Source organism: Bactrocera tryoni, unplaced genomic scaffold, assembly GCF_016617805.1.
Source record: "Bactrocera tryoni isolate S06 unplaced genomic scaffold, CSIRO_BtryS06_freeze2 scaffold_25, whole genome shotgun sequence".
Classification (NCBI taxonomy): domain Eukaryota; kingdom Metazoa; phylum Arthropoda; class Insecta; order Diptera; family Tephritidae; genus Bactrocera; species Bactrocera tryoni.
Genome location: NW_024395977.1, coordinates 21466705 through 21486492, shown reverse-complemented (window position 1 = coordinate 21486492; position 19788 = coordinate 21466705).

The window sequence follows — 19788 nt, the reverse complement described above, 5'->3', positions numbered from 1 at the left end:
TGATCATGGCCGTAGGACGAACCGTTCCCGAGATACGAGCGAAAAGGCAGCGCGCCAGAGCGCAAGGTGAAAATTGTTGCAGCTCTCAGCTAACCTGTATTGGTCACCCAGAACCCACCGCGTGGAGGTGGCTGCTCTTCGGGTTCCTCCCAAGCCCAACCCAACCAACCAACCATAAGTATGTTAGGTTTGTTTTAGTCTAAATCTGTGTCAAATTTATTGATAAAATCAGATTTTGTACTAAACTTTGGCACTTGTTGCCTAGATTTCAGTGTAGAGCGTATAAAACGATCACGAGATTGGGGGCCAATAACTTTAGATGATGCCTCTGTCACCAGTTTGACGGTTCTCTCGACTGCCACGGTGTGAGAGGGGAATTCACTAAATTTCCATACCTCTGCTTCTCTGGCTGCCAGAAGGCGGTCAAGGGCCAACTTTTTGACTTCTATACGTTCGTCAGTCATCATACTAAGGAGAATCACAGCTTCTGATATTTTATAGAGATAAGCTTGGTCTGTGCTAAGTTGGGTCGGATTAATAACCTCAGAAGGTAATTGGCAGGATGGAAAACTTTCAAATTTGACAACAGGCAACTTCTCACAATCAGGGAGCAGTTTACCTCTGTCGCCAGAGAATGTATTTGGACTCTTTGAGACACCATCTATGTGTTCGAAAAGAGCACGAAATGGAAGTTCGTTGAAATTTAGAAGACAAACAACCCACTGTAATGGCCTACCTATTCTTTTTTCTAGTTTCCGAATGATTCCACCTTTCCAACCTGTGTTCGTGTTGGTGCCATCAGCACCGACAACTTCTAGATGTTCCACATCAACTGAATTGTCTTGTAAATGTTGCCATATAGCTTGCGTCTCGTCCTCAGCTGACCCGGAAGGAGAGGTGACGTGGCCAAAGTAATGACAACCAGGTTCCGCTATAAAAGAAATATGTTCCGCTTTGACAGTGTCGCGGTAGTACTTTTCACCTTCGCTGACTTGTGTAAGTGTATTGTCTTTGCGGCCGTCAAAACACAGCCCATATACAGAGTCAATACTTTCGGTGTTTTGGAGCTTAACTCCAACACTTTTTTTTTACCCGACTAATCTTGCATTTGTTAGTGACAAAGCTAGCCTGATCATGTGTTATCAAACCTTTCAAATCTTTGGGCAGCTAAAGCAGTGTGTTCTAATACTACTGTGTTTTGTTTGGTTTCAGAGGATGGAAGAGAAAATTCGTCATCAGCATCGTTTTTGGAAGAATCCATGTGCGACGCACCTACATTGTTGTCGTCTGTATGAGAGTCTGGCTGATCTGAATGGTCACGTGTTCTAGCTGATACTTTTCTGGTAAGTGTTGATGTTGAATGACGTTTTGAAAGCTTTTCTTTACGTTCATTTTTCTTTGTAATCCTTTTTGTTTCAGGTAGATCAACACTTCCAATGCGACCAATTCTTCTGGTTCTCTGGTCCAAGAGAAATGGTTGTTCATTGATAGGAACTTTCCTTTCCTTTGGACAAGTGCAAAAAGAAAAAGGTCCGTGGAGTCCCTACGCGCGGATGAAGTTATACTTCTTAGTGATATTCCAAGAAATGCATATCATTTTGTATGAAAGAAAACTAGAAAACTTAAATTCACATTTTATAAATTTATTATGCACATAAAATGAAGAATAAAGCAAAGTCTAAATGAAGGAACTTTGACTAGAAAAGTAGTTCTGTCTCTTCGTTGCGGAAGAGAATATGCAGCGAATCATCTCTCTCTTGTAATCCATCAACACGCGTTGAAGGCCCAGCAGTTATCGGTGAATTGACGACCGTTGATTCATCAGTAGTTATAGATGCTCCCGCAGAGATTGATGGAACAGGAAACGTTGAATCTTTTTTTACGAGCTCTCTGATATTCCGCAGCTGTTTTCCTCTTCTTCGTTTGACTGCCAGCTATCATTTCCAATTTCTCCTTTTCCCTCTCTGCTTTCTTTCGTGCTCGGTATTCACGATAATATTGTGCTGTTTTCCCTCCTCTTGAAACACGGGCTTCACTGTCTTTTTCCGCTGTAAAATCAATTTAAAATCAAAACATTAAAATTTTTGCCAATCCAATTGATATTAGTTTCAAGGCACAAGTTTAATGCACAAGGTGCATCTTTTACGGACAATTGAAATATTTAAGAGAAACTTACCATCACATAACCTGGAATCCACTGTGTTATGCGTATTATCACTGTCATTTATTTTATCAACATTGATCGGAGGTCCAGCCAATTTGGCTGCCATATTGTCTTGTGAAGATCAGGTAGGTCGGAATTCGCCTCGCAATTTTAACATTTTTTACAATTCTCTCACATATTCTAACCGAGAATATGAAGAGACAGAAATATATGTATTTATAAAATGATTTCTTTGATATTCCATAGGATGGTAATATGTATGTAGAGCTCTTTTATTTTTGATTTATTATTTTTCAAATTATTTAATTCTAATTTGATCTTATTTTATAATAACTCATTTTAAATATATAAAAGATTTACCTAAACATTATGATGATATTTTCATGATTCATACGCAATGTACGAATGTAAGCAATTTCGTTTTGCCGTCGGCATTTCCATATTGACATGCAAAAGTAATTATGTACTTCATTGTTTCGTTTTGGCCCAATTTTGTATATTAAGACAAGTGTCAATAATTGCGCCAAAATCAAATATATTATGTATTCATATGTAAACATGTTTTAAACTTTACATAAAATTGAAGTGTCAATAATTGCGCCAATTTTCATAAAGTTGGAAATTTTGCGCGAATCTATATTATATATTCATATGTAAACATGTTTTAAACTTTACATAAAATTGAAGTGTCAATAATTGCGCCAATTTTCGTAAAGTTGGAAATTTTGCGCGAATCTATATTATACATATATTCATATGTAAACATGTTTTAAACTTTACATAAAATTGAAGTGTCAATAATTGCGCCAATTTTCATAAAGTTGGAAATTTTGCGAATAAGACGTGTGCGGGTTAAGTCGTGAATTTTACTTTTATTAATTAATTTGAAAGTGCCGAAAAATGCGAAAGGAAATTTCAATAAATTTAAATAAATTTAAGTAAATTTACATGTATTTTCATTTATATTTAATTGTCAATAATTTTTTTAAAAATTATTTGCCCTAGTTGTCCATTTTTTATTTTCTCACACATTTCAGCCGATTTTTGTATAGAAATTTGACCGGCGTAGAAGCAAAATGCGAAACAATCATGCATACATAGTATAACTTAACGATTTTCCTGCTTATTTAAAGAAAAAAAATCGTTTTTCGGTCTGCACGACCTTCTCGTTATAACTTTATTATAAAACTGAATCTTACAATGTTCTTAATCTAAAAACTTAGCTAAATGCACCGGGTAAAACATAATTAATTCCACGAATTCGCGAAATTAGGTGGCGCGTGTGCTGACAGTGCATCTGGGCAGTGCTGTGGGAAACATTGTGTAACTTGAGTCCCATATCCGCTCTACCTGCATTTGTAAGTATTGCTGATGAATTATTTTATTGTTTCGGCAAAGTTAACATATGCCATGTTAACACTTCCTCTCTTAAAAACGTTCGTCCTCGAGCGTTGTCAAAAATAAGGTAAGTTGTTGAAATTTATGTATGTTGGCTGATCATTTGGGGAATCTTTGATTTGATTCATCCTGAGGTTTGTTGCCGGGATCTGATTAGCATCGCTATTGGATGAGATGATTATTTTATTTTGAGATTTCTTCCAAAATTTGCAAACAATTATTGCGGCGATGGAGGTAGCTGCAACTGCTCCAAGCGAAAGTGAGCCGTTGGATATAGTTGCTGCCTTCAGGAGATTTATTCTTCGAATGTTACTTATGTGGAGTTCTTTCAAAGCTTCTAGTGAAAGTAATTCAATTCTATTTTTCTCAATTGGTGCGGGTTGCAGGACTGCTGGGATAGCGGGAAGTGGAATTAAATCGAGGTTAATATAAGTTTGACCATTGATTTTCAGCGTTGAATTATGGAAATTGATGAGCTGCGTTCCTGACAAGTTTTTGATCGTTCCGTCAGCATCTATGTGCTTCCTTAAGAGTTAGTGGTGTTTTTACCAGATAAAAAATTTTCATATTTTTGCTAACAATATTAGTATTCGATAATTCTAATGCCTCTTCCGCATTTTTAAATGGAATTTCATCATTCTCTACTTTTTCTAAAGCAATTTCATTTTCTTTTTTATTTAGCAATAATGTATTCAATATATCTTTTTTCGCCCATTGTATGGCGTATTTTACGTTAATCAATTCTTCTTTTATTAGTCTTATTCTATTTTGTAAATTAATAATTGTATCATTTTCTACATCCGAATTTTTTCTTATATTATTAAAAAGTTTATTTACTATTTTAGTTACGTTATTTAATTTTTCGTTAAAGATATCATTTATAATTACTTGTTTATTATTATTATTATTAATTTCATTTAGGTTACTGGATATTATTTCCAGATCTTCATGATCGGGGGATCCGGCGATTAATTTCCAAGCCGTTCCCAAAATATTTATTGATCTTCTAGATCTTTTTTCAACCGGCTTAATAGTTTCTAAGATTTGGAGGGATTAAGGTTAGTTCGTGCTCTAGGATAGGATATAGGATAGTGTCTTTAGGTATGTCCGAGTAAATGAATTTACCAATGTCCGTCAGAAATTGTTCGTATTTGTTAAGGTCTATTACGTGTATTAGTCTAAAGGCTCCGTTCTGAATTTTTGCTAGTCCGTCATTTATTGTAACTAATTGTGCGTTCGAGTAGTCGTAGATGTCCGTTGTCGCAGGGGCATCGTAAATTAAAAGGCATCTGAAAGAGAGAGGTTAATTTTGATTTTTAATATTACTTTTATGGACTATTTTTCCTGATTCTGTTAAAATTGATGAATTTTTGTATTCCTATTTCTTTTCTAAATTTTGGAGAGATTTTTATACCTAATCTTTTGTTTATTTTCACATAAATAATTTCTCCTGGGTGGTAAATTTTTATGGGATGTCGTTTTTTGTTGTGATAAGAAAGGTCTTTTACTTGCTTGTTTTTTAATTCCGAGATATTTGCTTCCCTTGCTTTTTTGAATTGATTTGGATCCGTGGAGACTCCTCTACCGAAAAATACCTCTATTGGTTTCTTTTTCGTGGTTGAGTGAACTGTATAATTGTATTCGTATACGGAATTGTCAAGAAGTTCGGCGAATGAATTGAAATTTCGTTCTGCTTTTAAACAACGCATTATTTCCGTGAGTGTCGAGTGAAAACGCTCTACTTGACCATTAACGGAACTTGCATAAGGCGGTGTTTTAAAAATTTTTATGTTAAGTGTGTCTTCCAATAAAAATTTTATAGTTGCTGAGTTGAGGGATGTTTCATTGTCTAATACGACCGATTCAGGTACGCCAAATTGAAAGAGTAATTCACGAAGAGGTTCTTTAACATGCTCTATTGCTCTCGATTTCAGTATTTTGGTTTGCGCATATTTCGAAAATTTGTCTATTGCTGTTAGGACTATATTTTTGCTTGTTATGTAGATATCGATATGTAAAATTTGTCCTGGATACTGGGGTATAGGCGTTTCACCTAATTCTGGTTTGCTAGGATGACGATCGTACTTATTTTCTTTACATACTGAACACTGTTGAATTATGCTGTTTATTTTTTTACGAAGGATGTCATCTAGAGCGCGTTGGAATATTGAAGGGGCATTTTTGAGTCCGAATGGTAATCTCGTAAATTCGTATTTACCATTATTTATTGAGAAGGCGGTCTTCTCAGTATCGGATTGCTTGAGTGGGATTTGGTGAAATCCGCTTTTTAAATCTAACACGGAAAAGTATTTATTGTGTCCAAGTTGAGACAGTACTTCGTTAATTTGGGGTATTGGGTAGCGATCTGCTAGAGTAATTGCGTTAAGCTAGCGGTAATCGATTACGATTCTATACTGTTTATTGCCTTGGGAGTCGGGTTTTTTTGCTACAACCCAAACGGGTGAGTTATACGGTGACCTTGATGGCCGAATAATACCATCATCTAACATTTTCTTAATTTGAGATTCTACTTCGCTTTTTAACGCCATTGGATAGGGATAATATCTTGTATATACTGGGGTGTCCTTATTTGTTCTAATTTCGCCTATGACTTTTGTAGTATAAGTGAGTCTATCGCTAGGTTCTGCAAAGAGTTGTGAAAATTTTTCCACTAAGTTATTGATTTTGGTCTGTTGATTTTGTGTCATGTGATCCTTTTCGATATTAATTGCGTTTACTGACTTTGATACAAGCTGATTGATCTTTACTGTAGTATTACCTTTTATTACCATGAAATTTCCTTTGACATGAATAACAGCTTCGAGATCTTTAAGACTGTCATTTCCAAGGATACCATGAAACGAGCGCAATGATGGAAGAAGGTAAAATTTCAATTTGGTGTCTGCGTTAAAAAGATTTATAAAAGTGTGTTCCTTTATTTCAATGTCTCCTGCTATTGATTTGGCGAAGAAATTTGTTTCATTTTTAATAGGATTGGGCACGATAGAAGGTTGTATGAAATTTTTCGTTGATCCAGTATCTATTAGAAATTTCACTATATTTCCACTCTTCAACCTGCATTTGAAGTAAGGCAGCGAAGAGTGATTCATTCTAAAAAATGTAAATCTGTAGTGTCAATATAGTTGTCGTCCTGTCTTCTCTCATCATAGTAATAATAATAATAATAATAATAGTCAACGTCATTATCTGTGTGTTGGTCAGTTGGCGTCTGAGGATATTCCTCTTGATTTGGGCTTTGCACGGGGTCTGAATTTATGTGGTAATTCCGCTGTATTTTGTTTGGTACTGGCGGGTTACCAGTCGGAGGTCTTTTGTTGGTCGGGTCAACGGGACGTGGTCTATTCATGTAATTGATATTTCTGGTACGCTGCGATGGATCGACATCCATTGGTTCTGGTCGCGATAAGGGTTTTTGTAAAGGTCGCGGTGGTGGATTATTCGGTTGTTGCGTATATGGGGTTAGCTGTTGCTGGTATTGATACTTCGGTTGTGGCGTTCTATAGGGCATGGTTGGGTTGGGAATGTATGCCAATTCTGGGTAGAATTCGCTGTTAATCCTTCTGGGGGGAAGGGGTGGACGAATGTCCTGGCCTTTTCTAGCTTGGGTATTGCTGTTTAAGGCGTAGAGTGAACGGTAGTTCTGATTCTCTAGTTTTAAACATAAATGGAGAGCCTGGGGGAGATCCGCTGGCTCCTTCATGCCAAGTAGTCTGGGTAAGTCTCCTCTTAACCCTCGAATGAAGGTATCAAGGGCTTTATCCCTATATGTGCGCGTTAACAAATGTACGGCTTCGGCGCCGGCTTCCATGCATCCTAATTTGTTAAGGATCAGAGAAAGGTGAGAGTACACTCGCTGGTAGAATTCCTGGATTGTGAGGTTACCCTGCACAAGTGAAGTCATTTGGTACTCCAGTGTACCCAAATCGCGCTTATCTGCGTAGTGAAGCGTCAGACATCTGGTGATGGCCTTCCAGTCGAGCGGAGTATTGTATGACTCCAAAGCAATGTCAGCATTGCCTACAATCTTATTGCGAATGACATTGAGGATCCCATAATATTTGGGGGTTCCTCTTTGTGGTTCGTAGATCTGGAGGATCCGGTCTACGCTCTTCTTCCAGGAGTTGAACTCCCCTGGGTTTCCCGAGAATTCCCGGAGACATCTCACTACGTCCGGTATCTTATCTAATTCGCTAACGTTATTTGCGAAGTTAGAATCAATTGAAATATCGGAAAAATCTGAGAAATTCGCATTTGGATTGAGGGCGGCTTGAACTAAGTTTCGCCCTTCTTGTTTAAAAATGTTAGTTACAACCCCCGTTATTATATTCGTCAGTTGGTCCATGTTAAATGTGTTCGAGGTGGTAGGAGCTGGTTGAGGAGGGAGTGTGCTGAGCACGGGTGGTCGGACGAGGTTTGAAGGAGTAGCCATATTTCTTAAATATGTTTAAAAGTTTGACTTGAATTTTGACTGATCTTACGAATCTAATTTGTTCTATTTTTATTTATTTTAGTTACTCCTTCTAGGAAGGAGGGCTTTTCTATCCTGGAGGGTCCCGTAGGATTCGCAGGATTAAGCAAATATTATATTTGATTTGAATTAAGTTATCGGCTGTACGAGCCCTTATTTATGAATAGGATTATTATTGCTTTTATTAATCCTTCTGGGAAGGAGGGCTTTTCTATTCTGGAGGGTCCCTGGTGTTGGGAATCGCAGAATTAAGCTATATTATATGGTTTGGTTTTAGTAAGTTATTGGCTGTACAAGCCTTTGTTTAGTTATATACGTGTTTATGTATATTAAAACTAGGATGTCTAAAACTAATTAGTTGTATATATTTAAGTTTAAGTTTTCTTTTTTTAAAAACTGACCCTAGAATTTATTATACGCAATTAAACGTTCCTTTTCGATTTTAAATATTTTTTTTTTTGTTTAAAATTAATTTCTTCCTTTAAATTTCACTTGTTACTTTCGTTTTACAATTCTAATTCAAATAATTTTTGAGATAGTTTTGCTAAAAATATTTTTTCTTCCACTTTCAACAAAAGCTTGTTAATTTCTATTTAGTTCCACTTTTTTAATTCATTTTCAATATTCACTATTTTTGTGTTTTTTTTTTAATTCACTTATCTTAATTATAATAGATGACTTACATTAGAATACTTAAAATAATGGTGCGGCGGCTGATGTCTAGCATCTCCTGTTTGTTTCCTACTGAGGGGCCCTTTCCTGCACACTTTTTTTCCTGGGATGGTGACTTTGGTCACCGGGTTCTGGGGCCTAGTGCTGATGTTCCTTCGTCCTGGCGTTTGTTACGGCGCTATGGACCTGAAGTCCGTGGTGAGCCGGTTTCCTTGTAGACTTTTATTAGTCCTTATTGGTTCACGGTAAGGACTTTACCGTGTCCTTTTTTCCTGCACTTCACTCACGATTTACTACTAGGCCCCACGTTGGGCGCCACTTAACGATTTTCCTGCTTATTTAAAGAAAAAAAATCGTTTTTCGGTCTGCACGACCTTCTCGTTATAACTTTATTATAAAACTGAATCTTACAATGTTCTTAATCTAAAAACTTAGCTAAATGCACCGGGCAAAACATAATTAATTCCACGAATTCGCGAATTTAGGTGGCGCGTGTGCTGACAGTGCATCTGGGCAGTGCTGTGGGAAACATTGTGTAACTTGAGTCCCATATCCGCTCTACCTGCATTTGTAAGTATTGCTGATGAATTATTTTATTGTTTCGGCAAAGTTAACATATGCCATGTTAACATATATTATGTCGTTTGCACATTTGTCTGTATGTTTGCGAAAGCAAATGTTCTACAAAAGCATATTTCTATACTTAAACAAAATTATTAGAACCATCGTCTGTTTCTTATGTACATGCATAACCAAACCATACTTAAGTCAGCGCAACCTAAGTGTCAATGGTAGTGTTGGTGGTAAGCGCTTGGAAAGTCAAGATGCTACCACAGGTTCGAATCTCGACAGAACAAATTTTTAATTTTTTGCTTTTAACATCGTTTACTATGCAAATAAATATTTTTCTTACTAATAGAAATTAAATTTATCACAGCAATATTATGTATATGTATATTATGTGTTAAGTTAGAAGACGTTTTGGTTTCGGGTGTAAAATCGTACTCAGCTCTGGTTGCCCAGAGCTCCTTTATTTATAAAATTCCTTATCCTAATTCATGTATGCACCACATGCAGAATGCATACACATATCTTAATTCTAATCTACTGTACATATGGAAGTATGTACACATATCTTAAGCATAAATGTTCCCAACGGCATACATAAGTTTTTCTACATAAATAAACGCATAGAGATACATACATTCATATGGTGCACGTATGCATTTATGTATATGCAATACGTATGCACTCAACAATTGACAAACAAAGATATTTACTTTAGATAACATATTGACCTAAGATATGCATTTAGGCAATTGAATACAAATGTGCATGTGCACTTGAAAACAACCCCATACCATGTAGCATTGCAATGGGTATTTGTACATACATACATGTTTATATTTATGACTGTATTTTTATGTGTTAGCGATAATGCATTAAATATTTGAAATATGATATCCGTTTCTACACAGATTTACAAAAATATTTCATTTACAAATGTAGCCGTTAGGAACTGTTCAGAATTCTGAACATACTGCCAGCGTTGAATTGTTTACATTTCAAAAGAAACAATTCAAGTGTTTATAATTTTTGGGCATTTTAATTAGATTTTTCTTTACAAGATTGGCAGATCGAACTCGTAATAATTTTTAATATAATTTTTATTTGCTAATATTAATAACTAATTTCTAAATATATATCCTCCTATGGGATATACGTTCCTTGCTGCATTACATATGCGTCGTAGGATTATTGTTAAGATTATGCCACCTGCGATTAACAGGATTAGGTTGGTGGTATTCATGCCGTAATGCACTATATGATGCCACTCTAAGTCCAATGGAAATCTCCAAATGGTAGTTGGTCGCGGAATGTCTGGTATTTTGAATGCCTGGATGGATCCTTTTAACTTAAATTGTTTTAGGGGAGGGAGATGTGTTGTTAGGTTAATTCCTGGTATTTCAAACTCAATTCCGGAGCTTTTGAGATTGTACGCCCAAAGGTTTACGCTCTCCGTCCTCAAAACGCAATTGCTGTCTAATGTTATGATGCCTTGTCCATCTAGGATGGTAGTTTGATTACTACCATTGCATCTAGTTTTGGCCTCTATCTTTGATGGCATTGAAAACATCCATGTGTTAGGTGAAGAGAGCTGTAACCAAAATTCTTGCGTAGGCATAATATTGACTTCACAGTAGAGTGGTATGCCTGTTTTATTTTTTAATAATGACATCTCACAAGTCTGCATATGTCCTACGTTAAAAATAGGATGCACTTGTGGACATATTGTCATTCTCACCATACGTTGACATCTGTACAACAATTCATCAGTCATGCTTATTGACGATTTGTTTCCTTAATGCTGTCGAAATACCCGTCATGTATTGTGGGGTGTGGGTATATTGTGTACATATGGAGTTCTGTTTTGGTAACTAAAGGTATTTTTATATTAAACAATATAAAATCTTTAGTAACTTTGGCTGTTATGGTGGCTATATGTCCGAGTTCAAAGGGGTCAGTAACTGGAAACCGCAAACTCTGGTCAAGATTATTTGAAATTAATATTATTTGGGCTTCAAACTTTTTAATCGGCAACAACCTTTCCATGAAGTTACCTCTAGAGTTCCAAAGGACGCTTATGATGTCTCTTTGAAGCATTTCAAAGCTCTCCATTGTTGTGCTGAGTTTGGTGACTGTTTCAATAAATAACTCCCTTTTCAATTGCTCATCGAGAATGGAACTCATTGAAAAAATTGAGTCGTTCATTATTTTAAAATTATTCCAGTAAGCTAGCTTTCTCTATTTTTTCCGTAAGAACTTCTGCATGCTCTTCATCCATTAGTCCAAACAAGGAGTGATATAATGACCCTATAAAGGGTAACACTGACCTTGTCTTCCGTTGCATCCTCCTCCCCGTGAACGCAATGATATCGTGAAGCTGTTCAATCTCTAAATATTTGTTGTGCAGCTGCTGAGCCATTGCGTTCAGTTTATCCTCTTTAAATATAGTTGAGTCCTCTAAATATTTCAACGAATTTAAAATTTGCTGTTTTTCATCCAAGTATTGAACAAGATCGATGTGGACAATTATATCCCACGCTGTCCTAGTCAACCCCACAAGCCCTATTTTTTCCAAAAATACCCCAAAACTACTTTTAAAATAACTTACATTTAAGCATTTTACCGATGGTAAAACTATTAGAAAGCTTAACAATGTTATCATTAAGTTTTTATTTTTTATACGAGTCGACCGCCTTGGTATATCATCATTTATTTCAATCGGTTCTTCTCTTATTTTTTCTTCGATAGGAAAAGGACAAACATTGTGTATTGCTCTTTTTGATGTACCATTGCTTGTCCTTACGTCTACCATTCTATGTTTGCCATCTTGGCCTAAAATGACGTTTTCAATACGTCCTCTTCGCCACTGTAATGGTGGGATATTTTCTTTTTTAAGAAGTACCAAGGTACCAGTTTCAATATTTTCAAAAGGAACTTGCCATTTATTTCTTTTTTGCAGTTCATTTAAATATTCATTGGACCAGCGCTTCCAGAATTCTTTTGAATTCTTTTCGACCGATTTCCAATGGTCCCTTAACCCTTGGTAACTTTGGTTATAGTTCGTCTCAACGATAGTTGATAATGGTTCTTCTACCAAAAAATGGCCTGGTGTTAATACCGGAAGATCATTTGGATTGTTTGATAATGGGGTAATAGGTCTTGAATTATGTACGGCTTCTATTTGTGTCATGAGTGTGGACATTTCTTCAAAAGTCATTACACTTCAACTACTCGGAAAAAATGTTTTTTAACTGATTTAACAGCCGCTTCCCACAGTCCTCCTACATGTGGAGATCTTGCTGGTATATTTATCCAGGTTATTTCTCTTTGATTACAAAATTCTGATAATTCTGCTTTATGAGAGTTTTTCTGAAATAATTTAAAAACTTCGCGAAGACTATTGGCTGCTCCAATAAAATTGGTCCCGTTATCTAAATAGATTTTGTGGGGGCAACTTCTCCTAGCAATAAATCGTTTTAAGGCACCTATAAAGGCTGCTGATGAAAGATCTGATACTACTTCTAATTGTACTGCCTTCGTGGCAAAGCATACGAAGACACAGATATAAGCTTTATCAGCCTTTTTTCCACGCATTTTATGATGTGTCCAAATTGGACCAAGAAAATCCATTCCTACAATATAAAATGGACGCGTTCCTATTAGTCTATCTTGCGGTAAATTTCCCATTAACTGGTGTAGGGGCCGAGGGTTTGCTTTAAAGCATCTATAACATTTATTTACAACTTTGCTTGCTAATTGTCTACCTCTTAAAATCCAAAACTTTTGCCTGGTTATTGCTAGTAAATCCTGTGGTCCAATGTGTAGATGTTTAACATGTATATAATTCAACGAACGATCTCATCTTCATAAGGGAGAAGTATAGGGTGCTTAGCATTCTCTGAAAGATTACTACTTTGAATCCTGCCTCCTGCTCTTATAATATTATTGTTGTCTACAATTGGAGCTAAAGTGGCCAGTTTGGAATTTTTTGGAATTCGTTTGTTGGAATTGATTAGTTTTAGTTCTAGATCAAAGTATTTTTTTTGTATTTGACAAACTATATAATTTAATGCTTGTCGTTTATAAAAAATTGTATTCATTTAAGGTTTTTTCCTAATGGTATCTATAAATTTAAATATGTTAGCTATAACGTTTTGTAGAAATTCGAAACTATTTTTATGGTTTATATTCATTAGAATTGTTTGTTTTTCGGTTAGAATCATAACAATCTTTGATTTTTTTTATCTCTGGAATAATTAAATTATCGTTGTTTAAATTTTGTTTGATTTTATAATTATTTGTATAAATAATTTCCGGTCTTCTATACCATAATTTGCTGGTGATAAGTTCGCTTGGTGTCACTCCTCTAGAAATAATATCAGCCGGATTGTCCTTTGAGCCGATATGTCTCCAATTATTTATGTTGGTGTTGGTTTGTATGAAATTTACTCTATTCGACACAAATATCTGTAAACGTCCAGGATCTAGCTGTAACCAATTCAATACTATTGTGAAGTCTGTATAAAAATAAATAGAACATTTAAATTTAAAACTTTCTTAAATTTTTTGTATTAATTTTACTAAGAGGACAGCCGCACATAGTTCAAGCCGCGGCAATGTTATTATCTTTATTGGCGCGACTCGTGATTTGGCTGCAAGTATATTTATATACGTTTCACCTGTTTGATTTTTAGATTTTGCATAAACTACGGCCCCATACGCTTTCATCGAAGCGTCACAAAAGCCATGTAACTCAATATTTACCGGTTCATTGCATAAAATACGTCTGGATATTCGTATTTGATTTAACAATGGAAGCTCGTCTTTGATTTTTAACCAAGTGTCCACTATTTCCTGCGGCGGCTTTTCATCCCAATCAGTTTTTGATTTCCACATCTCTTGTAGTAAAATTTTTGAAGTAACTGTGACGGGATTCACAAAGCCTAATGGGTCGAATAATTTGGAATCGTCTGAAAGAATGGTCCTTTTAGTAATCTTGTCGTTGCACTTCCAATTGCAAGTTATACGAAAGTGGTCGTCGAATGGAGTCCAAGTGACACCTAATGCTTTAACTTCGTTGTTATTTTCCTTGTTCAAGTCAAGTTGATTTTCTCTGTTTTCAAGAGGAATATTTTTTCAAAGTTCAATGCTATTGGAACATCATTTTCTGAGGTTGAATCCATATTTTTTTAAAAAATATTTTGATATTATCCTGGATTAACTTGACATCATCTAGATTATCTCCTCCTGTCATAAGATCGTCCATGTAAAAATCTACATTGATAATTTCCGCTTCTTCTGGATAATCATTTCTCTCGATTTCTGCAATTTTCTGCAAACATTTAACTGCTAAATAAGGTGCAGCTGCGGTACCATAGGTAACTGTTTTTAGAGTATATGTTCGCAGTATTTCATTATCTTCATCGCGCCAGTAGATTAATTGATATTTTTCATCCTCTGGGCGAATCCATATTTGCCTAAACATTTTCTCCATGTCTGCTGTGAAGACATACCTATGTTTTCTAAACCTCAGTAAAATATTAAATAAGTCTTCTTGCAACTTAGGCCCAGAATGCATTATTGAATTCAAGGAAATATTCTTGTCTGTTTTACAGGATGCATCAAAAACTACTCTTAATTTAGTAGTTGTACTATCTGGTTTAAGTACGCAATGGTGTGGTAAATAATATTTCGATTTAAACATATTAACATTTTTTATTTCCTCCATATGGCCCAACCTTATGTATTCATTCATAAATTGTTTATATTGCTCTCTCACAGTTTCATTATTTTTCAGTTTTTTCTCCAGAGAAAGAAATCTTCTTTTTGCTTGTAAAGAAGAGTCACCTAAATTTATATTTTTTTTTTAAATGGAAGAGATACAGTAAATTTTCCATCTACAGAAATTAAAAAATTATTATTAAAATGCTCTTCACAATGTGTTTCTTCTTTAGTTTGATTAACACATTTTTTCTCAACTGATTCTATTTCCCAAAATTTTTTAAGTTGATTGTCTAGTTTTTCATCGAAATATGTTACAACACCACAGTGAACTAATTTGGAGCTTATGTTAGTTGATCCGTATATCAACCACCCAAACACACTGTTCTGCAGTTTGTAATTAACATTTTCAATACATAATTTCTCTTCTTTTAATAAATCAAAGAATATGTCCGCAGCTAAAAGTAAGTCAATTTTACCTGGAACACCAAATGAAGGGTCGGCCAGTTCTATATTTTCTGGAATTTTTTTGACTTTTATGTATTCTGTGGGCACATTAGACACAATCTTTTGTACTACAATAGTGTCTAAATTTGATTCGAAAGGATCTATTACTGACTTTAAATGAAGATTAAATCTTTCATTTGTATTTGTCTTGTTTTGACCAACTCCTTCAATAGTCATAGATTCTTTCCTGGAAGGAAGTTTTAGTTCTTTGGTGATAAGGTGAACTTGAGACCCACAATCTAATAAAGCACGTGCCTTCATAATTTTTCCATCACGGCCTTTTATACCAACAACTGTTGTTGTTAGCAGAACATATTCGCAATCACTTTTTAATTTATCATTTTTCGTATTTTTAATGATTGTGCTTTTGGCTTTAGAAGTTTTATCTTTGTGTAGCCATAAATGATGGTTTCCTTTACAAGTTAAGCAACTTTCGCCTTTACAATCTTTTATATTGTGCCCTGTTTTAAGACATTTGGTGCATAATTTGTTTTTAATTACTGCATCCCATTTGTCTTGAGTAGACAGAGCTTTAAATTTATAACAATAAAATATATTGTGTGAATTATTACATCCCATTATGCATTTAAATTCTGCATTTTGAAATTTTGGTGATGTTTTTGAAACTTGTGCTGCTTCTAGTGCATTCCCTTCATGGTTCAGAAACATCTGTAGTGAATTTAAGGTAGGTATTTCCTTAGGATTTTTAAGGGAATTTTCATACCTAAGCCTTAAATTGTTGTCTAATTTTTGCACAAGCGTATAATTTAATAAAGCTTGTAGTAAATTATCTGCAGACAAACTGAGGCTTTCCAATGCTTGTGTACTTTCAGAAATTTTTTCTTGAAATTTTCGTACACTAAAAGCAGTCTCAGTCACTACTGGTGCATCTAAAATTTGTTTAAAATAGGTATTTTCGAGTAACCTTTTATTTGTAAATTTTTCGTTAAGAAGGTTCCAAGCAACTGAAAAATTTATTGAGGTTGAAGGCAGATTTGCAATACAACTTGCAGCCGATCCTCTTAATTTGGTTTTTAAAATACACATTTTATACGTGTCTGAAACTTTTTGAGAGACTACGAGTTGCTCAAGCAATTCTTTAAAAGTTTGCCATTGAGCGTAATCTCCTGAAAAAATGGGAATGTCTATTTGAGGCAATGTAAAATTGACAGCGTTTTTTTGTTAATAGATTTTAGTTTGAGTTTGTAAAATCTATTTCTTAATTCATAAAATTTATTTGTTAACTCATCATTTTCGTGCTGGCTAATAAATTCAAGCACAGTATCACGTTTTTTTCTATAAGCTTCTCTATGCTGTCTAGAGAGCATATTTCGTTTATTTCGCAGTCTTCAATATTCTTTTCTAATTCTGTTAACAAGAATTGAAGCCTGCGAACTAAACCAGGATTTGGAAGGCATTCCATTTTCCTGAGAGCACTATTTTCTCGAATTATAGCGATCAATTCGCTTAACTTGGCGTGCGCTGTCAAATAGAGCGTGCCTACCGAGCCTTCTACATCACTTTTAAAATAATTATCTTTTTTATTTTTGGGATCTTTGTACAACTCTAAATGGTTTCGTTGAAACTCTGCCCATTTTTTGTCCAAACTGTCTAGGAAATTTTCCAAATCTTCTAAATCTTCATTTATATCCATACTCATGGACTTAAAATGAAGTTTTTGTAGTTCTTCTGCTAATTTAATTTGGTTCTCCATTTTGTCCAAAAACAAAATAAATAATTGTATATGAATGAAAGAAAATGAAAAATGTTCTTACCTTGGTAAAATGTGGATGTGGAATGTGTTGCTGTAAATTTGGTAATTTTTTTTTTAATATTATTATAATATATACATATAATAAATATATATTAATTTTTTTTTTCAACACTTTTTCACAAACACACTTTCACTTTCACTGTAGGATTTTGAGAACTTTTTTTTTATCTATTATTAAATTTTTTTCTTTTTTAACACAATATTTCACTTTCACTCGCGTGTTTTAAAAAACTACGGGGTCACCAAAATGTTAAGTTAGAAGACGATTTGGTTTCGGGTGTAAAATCGTACTCAGCTCTGGTTGCCCAGAGCTCCTTTATTTATAAAATTCCTTATCCTAATTCATGCATGCACCACATGCAGAATGCATACACATATCTTAATTTAAATCTACTGTACATATGGAAGTATGTACACATATCTTAAGCATAAATGTTCCCAACGGCATACATAAGTTTTTCTACATAAATAAACGCATACCCTGCCAACCATGAGCGGGTAAAACACCAGATAATTAGCGGGTAACATGGTGGTAAACGTGGTGGTAAACATATAGAATGTTTCTTAAGCCTGGCAGATATTTTACCTACTCACGTACGTATACATGTGATCATACATCTTTGTTTCGCTCATTCAGCAGTGTCATATAAAAAAGTATATCTGTCCTGCTCTAATATCCCCAAACCCTGCATCGGTTGCATTTTCTCTTTTTAAATAGCTGATGCAGGGTTGCATTTTAAACATCTGATGCAGGGTTGCATTTTTTGATTCCTACTTTTAAAATTTATTTATTTATTTTATTTATTCATTTATGAACGCCAATCGGCAATAACAGTAAAAAGGAATAATAATGTTATTATTAATACTAATATTGCAAGAATAAATTAAGTCGCTATATCAGAGAAAATGAAATATAATACAAAGAATTTAAAAAAATGCAATCCGAGTTTTAGCTATTGTGGCGGTCGTACAGATGTCTTCTCAGGTTAAAGTTGAAGGAATGGATGGAACCTCCGAAGAACTGGATCTGAGGAGTCATGTCATTGACGTAATTAGCTATCCTGTTACTGGGACCATGTAATGACATAATTTTTAGTTGATTTGGTTGTTCTAATAAAGCGGTTGCGCCTGCGACTTGGGCCGTCTGTGATCATTTTAAAGCTGTCTTGTACCTCCGGAGCATCGATGAGACCATTCATTACTTTATAAAAGAACATTAAGTCCGCCAGTTTACGCCGAATCAAAAGAGGGTTAATCAGGAACTGCTTCATTGCATCCTCCACTGCTGCTGTTGATGTTTGCCGAGTTATAAAGAATGACAGTGACTTGCAGAATTTTTTCTGAATTTTTTCAAGTCTATTGACTTGAATATCAGTAAATGGTGACCATATTACCGTCCCATATTCTAAGATGGGAAGAACTAGCGTCGTAAAGAGTTTAACCAGAGTGGACGCATTACTGAAGTCTTTAGCTGCTCTAATGATAAGTCCAAGCACTTTGTAAGCCTGTAAGGCGATTTTATCAATATGTTTGTTGAAAGTTAGCTTATTATCTATATTTACCCCGAGATCTTTAGTTTCGATGACTTCCTGAAGTTTTTGACCGTTTATTGTGTAGTTCATGACTTCAAGTGAGCGTGCTCTTTAGAAGGACATTACAGCGCACTTAGTGATATTTAAGTATAATTTATTGGTATTACACCAGGTGTTTAGAATATCTAAGTCATGCTGCAAATCGATTTTATCTTGTTCATCATGTATCGTCCTGAAGATTTTAAGATCGTCCGCGTACAGCAAGTATTCCGACTTGAAATGTTTACCAATATCATTAACAAATATATTGAATAACAAAGGACCTAGATGTGAACCTTGAGGGACTCCAGACAGCACATCGTATTCTTTTGACAGATGACCATCAACTCTGACCTGGAGATGTCTGTTAACTAGGTAAGAATGGAACCATTTGAGTGCCGTGCCGTTTACACCATAGGTTTTGAGTTTCATCAATAATGTATCATGGTCAACTTTGTCGAATGCCTTACTGAAGTCAGTGTACACTGCATGAACACTAGTACCAGCATTCATAGACTCAAGTATGTAATTAATATAAACAAACAGATTGGTTGTTGTGGATCTTCTGCCAACAAACCCATGCTGACGGGTGATGATAATATCCTTGAATGACGCTGCCAGTTGTGCTAAGACTACTTTTTCAAAGAGCTTTGCTAGTGACGATTGGATGCAAATTGGACGGTAGTTTTTGACATCAGATCTATGTCCAGATTTGTGTATTGGACAGACGTATGATTTTTTCCAACATGTTGGGAAAATTCCTTGTGATAGCGATTTACTAAATATATGAGATATTGGCTCACAGAGTCCTACCGCACAACCTCGAAGGAAAATATTTGGTAGTCCATCGGGGCCTGCGCCTTTATTTATATCAAGTAATGTTAGCTGTTTGAAGACGACGTCAAAGGTAGCATCCATGTCGGAT